At 35.4% G+C, this 14352-nt stretch overlaps 1 long non-coding RNA gene and 1 other non-coding gene across 3 annotated transcripts; both read left to right on the top strand.

Moving 5' to 3' along the window:
* The first annotated feature begins 6035 nt into the window (after window positions 1-6035).
* Window positions 6036-8537, top strand: LOC113330973. Of its 2 annotated transcripts, XR_003350609.1 has the most exons (6): window positions 6036-6385; window positions 6510-6557; window positions 6668-6734; window positions 7078-7215; window positions 8139-8189; window positions 8333-8537. It is a non-coding gene; the product is annotated as an uncharacterized LOC113330973 (long non-coding RNA). The 2 variants fall into 2 exon arrangements; XR_003350610.1 differs by lacking the exon at window positions 7078-7215.
* LOC113331102 lies at window positions 7725-7804 on the top strand. Its single transcript, XR_003350701.1, has one exon. It is a non-coding gene; the product is annotated as a small nucleolar RNA snoR14 (small nucleolar RNA).
* Window positions 8538-14352: the final 5815 nt, after the last annotated feature.

Here is a 14352-nt window from a genome sequence, read left to right on the forward strand (position 1 = left end):
AGCACTCAAGAACAAAGCACATTGACATAAGGTACCATTTTATTCGTGATCTCTATGAAAATTGTATCATAAGTATGGAATTTGTGCCTTCCGAACAACAATTGGCTGATATTCCTACCAAACCATTAGACACTGCTACCTTTCAACACTTGCGGTAGTCTATTGGTGTTGTTTTGGTCCATTAAAACATTTCTATAACTCTTGCCCCTATGCTTACCTCTATCTTTTGGGAAATTGAGTTTGAAACTCCAGTAGGTTTACTCCAGTTTAGTTTCTGTAGAGTTGTTTTTGTCCTGTTAGTGTTATTTTTTGTTTCAAAATCCTTTTTTTCTTTTGAAATTAAGGTCGCTCTTGTTGTTCTTTCGGGAATGACATCAAATGGGGGAGAGTTCTTTTGAACTTGTGCTTAATGGTAATATCTTGAGGGGAGTGCGACTGTGGAATTTTAGAGGGGTTATCTTGTATCTTTAAACTCCTTGATGAATGCATTTAGCTTCGGCTTTATGATTGCATCTAAATTAGTTGGTAAAATGTCTCTTTCGAAAATTTCATTAGGATCCCGTTCTTGTACCTTTGCCAATTTTATTGACAAAAAGGGGGAGAATTAATATGTAGTTCATACTACAAATACATATGGTTTTCGGATTATTATGTAAGGGGGAGTGGTTTCCATGTGAGATGGAGTGTTGACTAAGGGGGAGTGATACATATCACCATAGTATTATTGTTAAAGTTGTGATACAATTGAACTTTGACGCTGTGTAATAATACTATGACACTGTATAACAATGATCGAGACCGATACTTTCTCATTGTTATAGCTACGTATCTTCAACAACGGTGATGCAAAACTTACAACCTTTGGGATCATTGGAGTACTTGGAAGTGACGAAGATTTTGAGGAATGTTGAAGATTAGACATGTGGAATAGGAGCTACTAAAGTTTCTTTATCTTTTTTTGTATTCCATATGTATTGATAGTTTTGTCGCTAAAATTGACAAAGGGGGAGATTGTTAGAGCAATGTTCGGTCGAACTCGCATGCGTTGCTATCTCAAGCATGTTTGTCAATGTTAGTGATCAAAACTATAAGTCTTGATTTCTAGTCTATTATAGCTAAGTCTTGGACTAGGATAGAAAGTGTAGTTGAGCTCAAGAACTTCATGGCGATTCATCATACAAGTAGAAGAACTACTCAAGGAATCGGTGGAACTTCTCGACAAAAAGGTATGTGAAGACTTGAACTTATCTGTCACTCAAAAGTCTATCTACTCTATATCCTACTCTTTGAGACAAGAAGTCGTATACTATATATATAGACTTGGATTATAAATATTTGGTGTTTCGAGACGAGTATACATCGCCTATCTATATCTCGAAATATGTGATGGTAAGCTTTTCGCTTCGATCAAGTTTATCTTTACCTAGTGACGAAAGTTATGATATGTTTCAATCATCTTGAAAATTGCTTTAACGAGAAATGGTGTAGCAACTATATAACGTCCTCTAAGAATGTTTCAATGATTGAAATGAGAGTTTAGATTACATAACCAATGGTGGACATAAGCATTGTTGTGGAAACACATTTATGCATAAGTCCTATTCCTTGAACCAAAGCTTGCGAACTTTGTTGATCAAGAGAAACCGGAAGAATGGCTTGTTACCAAGTCTGTGAACTCAGTCCGGGAACTGCCGAACTTCTCATCCCGAGAAATTCTGCTGGAGTTGACAAACTAGTTGCGTGAGTACCAGTCCGCGAACAGGCGGTAGGTATTTTGCCGAGATTTTCTGCTGGAGTTTGTAAACTTTACCCGGTTGTTCTAATGGAACTTGGCGTATAGTATATTTACCTCCTGGTTGTAATCCTATAGGTTGTAAATGGGTTTTAAAAAGGAAACTTAAACCTGATGGAACAGTAGATAAGCACAAGGCTAGACTGGTTGCTAAAGGATTTAGGCAACGAGAAAATATAGACTTTTTTGATACTTATTCTCCTGTTACTAGATTAACATCAATACGTGTTTTGATTGTTGTTGTTGCTGTTCATAATCTTGTTATTCACCAAATGGATGTGAAAACTGCATTTTTGAATGGTGAACTAGAAGAGAAAATTTACATGGAACAACCTGAAGGTTTTGTAATTCCTGGACAAGAACAAAAAGTATGTAAGCTAGAAAAATCTCTTTATGGTTTGAAACAAGCTCCTAAACAATGGCATGAGAAATTTGATAATTTAATGATTTCAAATAATTTCAGAATAAATGAGGGTGACAAATGCATCTATTATAAATCTGAGAATGATGTGTATGTGATTGTTTGCTTGTATGTGGATGATTTGCTGATATTTGGTTCCAATTTATCTGTTGTCAATGAAACTAAAAGCATGCTTAGTTCGAATTTTGACATGAAAGATTTGGGTGAAGCTAGTGTAATCTTGGGAATTAAAATAACTAGAACTGATAGTGGTATTTCTTTAAATCAATCTCACTACATTGAAAAAATTCTGAGGAAGTATGAATATTTTGATTGTAAACCTGTTTGTACTCCGTTTGATCCTAATTTTAAATTGTTTAAGAATACTGGAGAAAGTGCTAGACAATCTGAATGTGCTAGTATAGAAACAAGTCTACGTTATGCAACTGATTGTACTAGACCATACATTACATATGCAGTGGGAGTTCTGTGCAGGTTTACCAGTAATCCTAGTTTGGAACACTGGGATGCTATTGAGAGGGTTATGCGTTATCTTAAAAGAACCACAAACCTAGGATTACACTATAAGAGGTATCCTGCAGTCCTTGAAGGATTTAGCGATGCTAATTGGAACACTCTTTCAGATGATTCCAAGGCCACCAGTGGATATGTTTTTACTATTTCTGGGGGCGTTGTATCTTGGAGATCAAGGAAACAGACAATTACAGCACAATCTACGATGGAGGCTGAATTGATGGCACTAGCAGCAGCTAGTGAAGAGGCAAGATGGATGAAGAGTCTGTTGTCAGACATTCTAGTATGGGAAAAACCGATACCAGCCACTTTGATCCACTGCGATAGTTTTGCAGCTATCGGAGTAGTAGAGAATTGTTATAATAACAATACGAATCGACAGATACGTCGAAAGCACGACACAATTAGAGAATTTCTCACAACTGGCTTTGTTAGAGTAGATCATGTGAGATCTGAAGGAAACTTAGCTGATCCTTTGACGAAAGGATTAGAAAGAGAAAAGGTATGGAATACCTCTAAAAGCATGGGACTTTTTCCCGTTAGAAGTTGAGTCATTTGTAATCGATACCCAACCTAGAAATAGGTTCAAAGGGACTAGACGAAGTTATGAATGATATGATAGAGTCATGCATTCCCATAACATGATATCCTGAAGTGGGAAACAGGTTGAGTTTTTTTTTTAACTCTTAATGATATCTATAGCTCTTAAGTTAGAGTGGTATACACAGGAGTATTCTTGATAGACTCACCTATACGAATGTGAAGGTGTGGCCGTCTTCTATGAGAAATTGGGCATTTCTCTAGATCATTTGTTAAAAAAGGGATAAGCACATGGCCTTAATGTGCAAACTTAAGGACTTTACTCTAGATATAGTTGTGTGTGTTAAATAATCTAATATTAGTTAGAGTTCAAGACGCAAGTCACTCTAGTCACCTGGTACTTAGAAAGTTCAACACTATGTGGAGGTTCAAGTCGAAAGGCACCTTTGCAGATGCACAACTACACATCACTTGCTCAATGTTTTTAAAATATAAGTGGGGGAATGTTGGGAGATATATATATTTACAAACATAGTTTTGTAATATTATATCAAACTTATAGAATTAGTGTGGTGGTATTATTTTGGGCTCCCACACTATAGACTTGGGTTCAAGTCTCACCCCATGTATTTGACTAGGTATATATATATATATATATATATTACTTAAAAATTCCGGGAGAGCGGGGCTTTGGGGCCTTGGGGGTCTTGGGAGGTCTACTGATTTAAAAGTTAATTTTTTGCAGATTTAACTTCTGATTTCCATAACGGTTTTTTGTCAACTTAATATTCTCGATTAAATTCATTAATTTCGGTTTTATATTCTAGCCGTTTTATTACTGTTATGGAGGATTTTAAGTATGCAGTTATTATTGATTTTATTCTCATTAAACCGAATTGATTTCCTTTGAGTTGTAAAAGACACTTTTTGGAGAAGATGAATCACCGAGTTTTTTCATCTATTTGTATTTTGAGCAAGTGTAAGATAGAGTAAGAGTTGGTTCGATTTCTCAAGGTGCAGAGAAATTGAACAAGAGAGAATCAGCTGTTTTATCTCATAGGTGTTCGACAAGTTTTTGACGACCAGCACAATCAAGAGGCAGAGTCGCGAAATACCTTAAAGATAGCGACCTAGTCGGCGACTCAGCTGTTTGAGATTTATTTTGTGTGAATTTTATTTATTGTTTCCAACATGAAGAGTATTAATTATTCCATTAAACAAAAATGGTAATAATTTGAAGTTGTATATGTTTATCGACTAGTCGTTTGTAACCGAGTCCAAGATTTTTGCACGACGATAATTATATAACATTGCACATGGACCAACTTAATATATGCTTGTGCATATGTCTACTTTGTAGTTTACACCATTTGATCCTACATAGATTTAGATTGGTGAAGCTAAATTTCTGAGTGCTGCTAATAATAGTTTTGAACAAATAGGTAGTTGAGTGACCAAAATATGGATGATTATACCAAAGAAACAAGATTTAAACAAATGTAGAGAAACTAAGGCTTCAAATCCAACTTCTAAATGCACCGAAATCCCTAAGTTGATATAAACTAATTCTCATTCTAATCAAGAAGTTGTAGAGATTTTAGCCTCAAACTTACTCAAATATGTGACAGTTTCTTCGGTTTGGGGTTTCTTATGGTATTTCACAAATCCTAATTACTTACTGAGCTATTTCTATTAAATTAGTACCAATGTCAACACAGCCTAAACTAATATATATATATATATATATATGGAAGAATAATAGGCAAATTTCAAAGGAAATAAAGCAAGAAAAAAAGTCCCCCAGATGTAGATGATAATACTATTTTCTTGGCTGCATATGCTCTTGTTAAGTTTCCAATTATGTTAAAGAACACAAGATTTTTATAGATATGTTTTCCAAAAATATTGGAAAAAGTTTGTTTATAGAAAATTAGAAAGGATACTCGGATGAACGGGTTTGGAAAAATTACAACGTCAATTCCTAATCCAAGTTCAAATGCAATAAATGTCCAACTACATAGATCAAGACTCCAACTGGCTGATATAACAAGATTCCACGATGCTAGCTTGACATAATTAAGATGGATGCTCAATTTTCTAAGTGTAAATGAGTACAATTTTCAACTCTCCCAATAACTCTGCTCAAATTATATCATAGTAATAGAACGGTGCATGAGTTCTTGCTATGTTTAGTGGAATGAAAATCAAATAACAAAATACATTGATTTGAAATCGAGTCTTAATTAAAAACTTCTCTGCAAATTGGTTTTGATAATATAGATGAACAACAGGTTAATACAAGAGTGGCCAATTAATTAATCTACCCAAGAGATACACAAAAGCAAATGATATTGAAAAATAGCGAGGAGCTCTAGAAAAAATCCTTAAGACATATGGCTTTGCTCAACTTTGGAAACCGATGGTGCTAAGATCTTTGAATGTGATGTGAGAGGATTTCAGTTTTGATTTTTTGAGCATAAGGCTTAAATTTGTTGATGTAGTAAGTAAGAGATAGTCCAGAGTATTCTAATGTCTAATCCTCATTTTCTTTTTATTTTCGGTGTCATTGTAGTACAGTGATGATACCAATGATTTGAGTTCGAATCTCGCAACAATAAATTTTCGTTGATCAACACGAAGTTTCCTAATCAAATATCTACCGTCCAAATGTTTCCTCAATCCATATGACTTATTCTATCACCGTCCAAATTTTTAGATAAATCCCTTTCTAAGTTATCTCCCACTTCATTTTTTTCCCTGTCTCTGTCTCTTTGTTGCTCTCAAATCTAGCAAAAGGAAAAACCCTAACAACACTGCCGCCATCTTCACTAACTCACTCACCACCACCACTGAGGAACATATTAGATCTGTTAGATGCATAAATCAAAAACAGCGAATCAGTCTCAAAATCCGCCTCCTCTTCATTCACTCCTTTTACTGATTTCTTTTTCTTCCTCACCCATTCTCAGATCTGTAACCTCATCTCCTGTAAATGGTTTCAGCAAATATAGATCGGCTGATACTCATTATTAATCGTGTGATTCTTAATGTTTATTATTAAGAAACAAGATAGAGCTATAGTATTGAATTAAGACATTATTGTAGCAATGGCTCCTCTGGTAAGATTCAAATAAAAGAGTATTTGTATTTTTTTTGCTAGATCGTTCGTATTTCACGAGTTAGGGTTTTATTCAAGAATTGAGATAATGTTCCAACTGGATTTGGTTGTTTTGATAATTTCAGGGACTCACCAACAACAGAAGAATTATCAGAATATTTACAAGCAATTAGGTAATTCAATGGTTCATTTTATGATTACTTCTATTTCCTTCTGATTTCGATTTTTTATGAAAAAGAAGCCCCGGGTCTTTTAATTTGGGTTTGTACCATCTATGTTTCAGATGGGGGTTGGATTCGTAATGAGGTTTTTAACAAGAGGGTCAGAAGAGGACTGGAGAATTTGATGAGGTAACAATTGCTTTCTTGGTCATATGGAATTGTTGTTATGTAAATGCCTCTCAGAGTAGCCATATCAGTATTTAGGAGATTTTTTCTTCCAATTTTCAATCTCGTATTTGGTTTAGTGACGAGGCATAAGTTGATTCAGTCTTTTTCTAGTTCTTAGAATTTGATTTTTTCTAGAGCTTTTTGATTTTGGACTTTGAAATTTTTTTTAGTGTTTTCAATCTAGTCCTTCAATCAGCTCTGATACATATAATTCTTGCATTTGTCCTCCATGTTCTGATTTATTTTTGTTGCTTGGGTTATTAATTAAATTTTTGTTTTGATTTGCCTTCAATTTTTTTAATAGAAAACGGCCTTCAAAAAGGCTAATGATCCCCCTCAACAGTTGGTAGAAGCCAAACTGGAGGAACAAACCAGTACATAGAGGAATTGTTCAGTTTTTCCCATTGAGCAAGCTCATGTGCAACAAAATTACAATAATGAGGTTGGTAAGAAAAAACACAAGCTACTAAACTAGAAGAGAAAATAGAATGTCCTTAAAGATAGCATCCATTCTAGAGTCTCCATCGAATATGTCAGATGAAAATTGATCAATGAGACCTTTAGCATCACTCTCAATGATAATTTGAGTGAATTTTTCCTCCTTTGCTTTCTTCAAGGATGCCCAAATATCTATGGCTTCAGCTTCTTCAGCAGACTTTACTTCAAAAACTAAGGAAGCACAAAAGGAAGCTTTGCTTGCGAAGTTCTGCATCACATATCCTGCACCATTAGCTCCAGCGATATCATCATAGGCTCGATCAGTATTACATTTAATCCAACCAAAAGACGGGGGCATCCATTTGTCACACAGACTAACAGATGTAGTAGGAGAGATAGTTAAGCAAGGCTTTCTAGTCAAGAGCATAGCTCTAGCTCTAGCTAAAACTGCCTTCGAATAATTGGATGTGGAAACTTGTGACCCTAATTTCCATCTAAAATTCTGAACTCTAAGCGAAATGATGAAAAAAATTCATTGCTCAATCCACTGAATTTTGTGATGTTACTCTTGAATCTCGACAGATTCTGATCGCTCTGGTAATTAGAAAAACACCTAACTTCAACCCATGGTCTAAAGTGACTGCAGTCTATTTGGGTGTTAAAAGAATGGATAACTTAAGCATGGTATCTTAAAATTCATTACTCTAGAAATGCATTTCAATAAAATGTCCCCTGTTATTGTTCAATTTTTGCCTTTGTAGTATTTCCGTTTATGTCGTGAATTTTAAGGATGTTTTCATGAATTGCTGGAAATGCAGAGGTTCCTTACACTTGTTGGCTTAGTTGGATTACGGTTCCTTAAACTTGTAGTATTATACCAAATTTGTTCTATCCTAACTGTTTGTTTATTCTGTGAGGGGATTGAAGAAGCATTTGAAGAGGCTTAATGCGATGCTCAATAAACTTGGAGGCGCATTTGTAAGTAAATGATCGATTTGTTTAATTTTCTATCATTTAAGACGAGGTTTAGATTAGGAGAGGTTCAACTAGAATGAATTGGTTTAATTATCTTAGTTTGTAAAGTGGTTCATTGTCTTGAGTTTTTAAGGTTTAATGTGTAGAGCATACCGGATTGGATTCAATGAGATTGGATAACGGTTGAATGTTGCAAATCGGAATCTCGGTATTGACAAGATGTGGAAGGCTCCCCAGAATAAATATTTTGTGCCCTGTGTTGATCATACTCCTAAGTATTCATGTAAATAAGCTCAATCTTTGTTGAATATACCTGTGTTTGCTTCTGCTGTGTAAATTCAACGACACCAAAGTATTTGAATTCTGTGATGAACTTGGGATCATTCAACAATACTCACCACCTATCATTCCTCCAGCTAATGGAGTTGCTGAAAGAATGAATAGGAATATTCAGGAAATGACCAGGGTAATGCTCCATAACAAAAACTTACCATTAAGATTTTGGGGAGAAGCTGTTTTTACAGCATGTTATTTGATCAAACGTGTGTATTTACGGTCTAAAACCCTTAACACTCCTTATGAGTAGTGGTACGGAAGGAAACCCAACCTACACTATCTCAGGGTATTTGGAAGTAAGTGCTATATTCTGAAAGATCGAGAACAGAAATGGAAATTCGACACCAAAAGTGATGAAGGTATCTTTCTTGGCTATGCTTCTGATAGTCGTGGTTTTCGAGTATTTAATCTCAAAACGCAAGTCATGATGGAATCTGCTAATGTTATCATCGACGACATTAGTAACTTTCGTCATGATAATCCTCCTGCTGAATTGCCTCCAACCGAGACAATTGAGAAAGTCAAAGAAATTCCAGAATCAGTTGAAGTTATCCCAACGGTTACTGATCCTGACATTTCTAGTGACGATGAAAAGAGCACTAATCAATCCATTCCCGACGAACAAGAACGTGTTCCTCCACGACATCTCTGGGTTCAAAGAAATCATGATCCCAACAGTATTATTGGAGGAAGAGATTCTACAGCCAAAACAAGAGGACAACTTCAAAATATCTGCAATTTTGGTTGTTATCTTTCACAAGTAGAACCAAGATATATTGATGAAGCTATAAACGGTCCCTTTTGGGTGAATGCAATGCATGAAGAGTTAAATAAATTTCAAAGACAAGATGTGAGGGAACTTGTACCTTGTCCCTCCAATATCAATATTGTTGGTACCAAATGGATATTCAAGAATAAGTTCGATGAATCTGGCACGATTGTCAGAAACAAAGCTAGACTTGTCGCTCAAGGATATTCACAGACTGAAGGGATTGACTTTGATGAGACCTTTGATCATGTGGCACGCCTTGAGTCCATTCTTCTTTTGTTAGCTCATGCTTGTTTTCTTAAGGTTAAGCTGTTTCAAATGGATATAAAATCCGCGTTCCTCAACGAAATTTTAAAGGAGGAAGTCTATGTCGCTGAACCTAAGGGGTTTGAAAACCCTGATTTCCCAGATCATGTGCTAAAACTTAAAAAGGCATTGTATGGGTTGAAACAAGCAACTAGAGCCTGGTTTGAAAAACTTACCACTTCTCTGATTAGAAAAGGTTTTTCAAGGGGCGGAGCTGATAAAACCTTGGTTACCAAATGGAGTGGGAAAGATGTGGTCATAGCTCAAATCTATGTAGATGATATCATCTATGGATCAACTTCTGAAAAATTTGCAAAGGACTTCCAAGTCTCTCTTGCTAAAGAATTTAAAATGAGCAATGTTGGTGGATTAAAATTCTTCTTAGGATTACAAATTCAACAACATAAGGATGGAATTTACTTATCCCAAGAGAAGTATGCTCGAGATCTTATGACAAGGTTCGGCCTGGATAAGTCTTCTCCAAAATTGACACCTATGCCCACTACTGGTAAACTACATAGAGATGAGAAAGGAGTAAAAGTGGATCAAAAGTTGTATCGATCTATTATTGATAGTATTTTGTATCTTACAACGACTAGACCTAAAATTTCTTTCAGTGTTGGTTGTTGTGCCAGGTTTCAGGCAAATCCAAAAGAGTGTCATCTTTCAGCTGCAAAAAGGATCATTCGATATATTAATCACACTGCCGGGTATGGTTTATCTTACACTTTTGATACTAACACTATTCTATCTGCTTATTCAGATGCTGATTGGGAAGGATGTGTAGAAGACAGAAAGAGTACATCAGGGGGTTTCTACTATGTAGGACTGAATCTTGTAGCTTGGCATAGCAAGAAGCAAAATTCTCAATCCCTGTTTACATGTGAAGCAGAATATATTGCTGCTGGATTATGATGTACTCAATTCCTATAGATGAAACAAATGCTAGATGATTATGGAGTTGATAATGGAATAATGAAGATCTTTTGTGATAACTCTAGTGCGATTTGAATCACTGAGAATCCCGTTGAGCACTCAAGAACAAAGCACATTGACATAAGGTACCATTTTATTCGTGATCTCTATGAAAATGGTATCATAAGTATGGAATTTGTGCCTTCCGAACAACAATTGGCTGATATTCTTAGCAAACCAGTAGACGCTGCTACGTTTCAACACTTGCGGAAGTCTATTGGTGTTGTTTTGGTTCATTAAAACATTTCTATAACTCTTGCCCCTATGTTTATCTCTATCTTTCGGGCAATTGAGTTTGAAACTCCAGTATGTTTCCTCCAGTTCAGTTAATGAAAAGTTGTTTTTGTCTTGTTAGTGTCATTTTTGTTTCAAAATCCTTGTTTTCTTTTGAAATTAAGGTCGCTCTTGATGTTCTTTCGGGAATGACATCAAATGGGGGAGAGTTCTTTTGAACTTGTGCTTAATGGTCATATCTTGAGGGGTGTGTGGCTGTGGAATATTAGAGGGGTTATCTTGTATCTTTAAACTCCTTGATGAATGCATTTATATTTGGCTTTATGATTTCATCTAAATTAGTTGGTATGTATTCTTCTTTTAGTCTATGAAACGTCTCTTTCAGAAATTTTATTAAGATCCCGTTCTTGTACCTTTTCCAATTTTATTGACAAAAGGGGGGAGAATTAATATGTAGTTCATACTACAAATACATATGGTTTTCGGATCATTATGTAAGGGGGAGTGGTTTCCATGTGATATGGAGTATTGACTAAGGAGGAGTGATACATATCACCATAGTATTATTGTTAAAGTTGTGATACAATTGAACTTTGACATTGTGTAATAATACTATGACACTGTATAACAATGATCGAGACTGATGCTTTCTCATTTTTATAGATATGGATCTTCAACAGCGGTGATGCTAAACTTACAACTTTTGGGATCATTGGAGTACTTGGAAATGACGAAGATTTCAAGGAATGTTGAAGATTAGACATGTGGAATAGGATCTACTAAAGTTTCTTTATCTTTTTTGTATTCCGTATGTATTGATAGTTTTGTCACTAAAATTGACAAAAGGGGAGATTTTTAGAGTATTGCTCGGTCAACCTCGCATGCGTTGATATCTCAAGCATGTTTGTCAATGTTAGTGATCAAAACTATAAGTCTTGATTTCTAGTCTATTATAGCTAAGTCTCATGGACTAGGATAGAAAGTGTAGTTTAGCTCAAGGACTTCATGGCGATTCATCATACAAGCAGAAGAACTACTCAAGGAACCGATGGAACTTCTCGACAGAAAGGTATGTGAAGACTTGAACTTATCTATCACTCAAAAGTCTATCTAATCTATCTCCTATTCTTTGAGACAATAAGTCGTATGCTATATATATAGACTTGGATTATATACAGTTGGTATTTCGAGCCAAGTATACCTCGCCTATCTATATCTCGAAATATGTGTTGGTAAGATTTTCGCTTCGATCAAGTTTATCTTTACCTAGTGACGAAAGTCATGATATGTTTCAATCAATTTGAAAATTGCTTTGACGAGAAATGGTGTAACAACTATATAACGTCCTCTAAGAATGTTTCATTGATTGAAATGAGAGTTTAGATTACATAACGAATGATGGACATAAGCATTTTTGTAGAAACACATTTATGTATAAGTCCTATTCCTTGAACCAAAGTTTGCGAACTTTGTTGATCAAGAGAAACCGGAAGAATGGCTTGTTTCCAAGTCCACAAACTCAGTCCGAGAACTACCAAACTTCTCATCCCGAGAAATTATGCTGGAGTTGACAAACTAGTTGCGTGAGTACCAGTCTGCGAACCGATATTTTCTGCTGGAGTTTGTAAACTCTGCCCGGTTGCTTAAGTCCGGGAACCTAGTCTGCGAACTTAATAAGATTATATATCTGAAGATGATTTCTGAACTTAAACTTAAAAATACTAAAGAATGCAGTTTGCAAACCGTGGCTATAAAAGTTCATGACCGATTCAAGTGAGTCAAATCATCTTTGCTTCAATTGTGTCTTGTGCAGTACATAAGATTTCCTTGCAATTGAACAACTCTCTAACTAGTTCATTTGAAGTCATTTGAACTAGTTATGGTGAAGAAGAACATGGTTGACATGAGATGCTCATATGGCTAACCTTTTGGTTAACTATTATTTAACCAACAAGTGCATACGTTTGGGTACGGTTAACAAACCTAGAAGCGTGCATTGTCAAGTGTGTGTAACAAGCTAAGTTTTCGATCTAACGGTTGAGAAATATTAGCTTGAATCTAAATTAGGTTTTCATCTAACAGTGAATATTGAATGCTTTGTTACTAAGATAACATTGATTGCAAACCCTGATTTGAAAGACTATATAAAGGAGACATCTAATATTGGGCTAAACTAATCCCCACACCTTAGTGTGATACTTGTTTGCATACTAGAGTCGATTCTCCTTTAACCTTTGGTTTTATTTTTCTAAAACCAGGTTAACGACTTAAAGACTTCATTGGGATTGTGAAGCCAGACCGATACTACTTTTATCGTAGTTGTGTGATCTGATCTTGCATCTTCTATCGTACGAGTACAATCAGATTGATTGGTTTGAGATTGATATCTCCGATAGGAAAGATATAAAAGTAATCATAAACATCTTCGTCTCATCGTTTGTGATTCCGCAACATCTTGTTTCGCTACCATACGATTAAGATTGTTGTGAGGTGATTGATAACTCTAGGCTGTTCTTCGGGAATATAAGACCGAATTATCAATTGGTTCCTGTTCACCTTGATTATTATAAAAATACGGAACAAAACCTTTAAGGTTTATCTGTGGTAAAAAGATTGATCCTTTGATAGACTTTTCTGTGTGAGACAGATTTGTTTATTGTCAAAGCCTGCGATCTTGGATCGTAACAACTCTTTGTTGTGAGTGAGATCAGGTAAGGGAATCAAGTTCGCAGTATCCTGCTGGGATCAGAGGCGTAGGAGCATAACTATACCTTGGATCAGTGGGAGATTGATTGGGGTTCAACTACAGTCCAGTCCGAAGTTAGCTTGGAGTAGGCTAGTGTCTGTAGCGGCTTAATACAGTGTGTGTTCAATCTGGACTAGGTCCCGGGTTTTTTTAGCATTTGCGGTTTCCTCGTTAACAAAATTTCTGGTGTCTGTGTTATTTCATTTTCCGCATTATATTGTTTATCTTTATAATTGAAATAATACAGGTTGTGTGTTAGATCATCAATTAGAGTAATCCAACCTTTGGCTGTTGATTGTCATTGATTGATCCTTGGATATTGGTCTTTGGTACCATCCAAGTTATTTCTTGTATTTGATTAGAACTCGTAGTTCTTGCTTGAGTAAATCAAATCAAGAGAGAGATATAAACTTTTTGTTATACATTTAATTGATTGAGTCTTGTTGATTCTCTTAAAAGTATATTCGAGTTTTTCCATACAGATTGCTAAGCGTTATATTGGGCGGTGTTGTTAGACCCCCGCTTTTTCACTAATGCTTACAAAAAAAGCTAAAGTGTCGTAGCAAGGTATACAATACATCAACCATAATGTAATATCCACGTATTTTTGGGTTTTGGAAATTTAGTTGATATCTTTTCCAAAATTATGTAATGATGCTTATATATCTTAGTAATTTGGGTTAAACATCTGCATAAATATTGTTTGAGTTTTCGCAGACCTTTAGTTGTTCAATTTTTATTTATTTATTTTGAAATAGAACTTCATTAAACAAAGATTAATTCCATAATTTAAGATTGGA

Source organism: Papaver somniferum, unplaced genomic scaffold (genome assembly GCF_003573695.1).
Source record: "Papaver somniferum cultivar HN1 unplaced genomic scaffold, ASM357369v1 unplaced-scaffold_123, whole genome shotgun sequence".
NCBI lineage: Eukaryota > Viridiplantae > Streptophyta > Magnoliopsida > Ranunculales > Papaveraceae > Papaver > Papaver somniferum.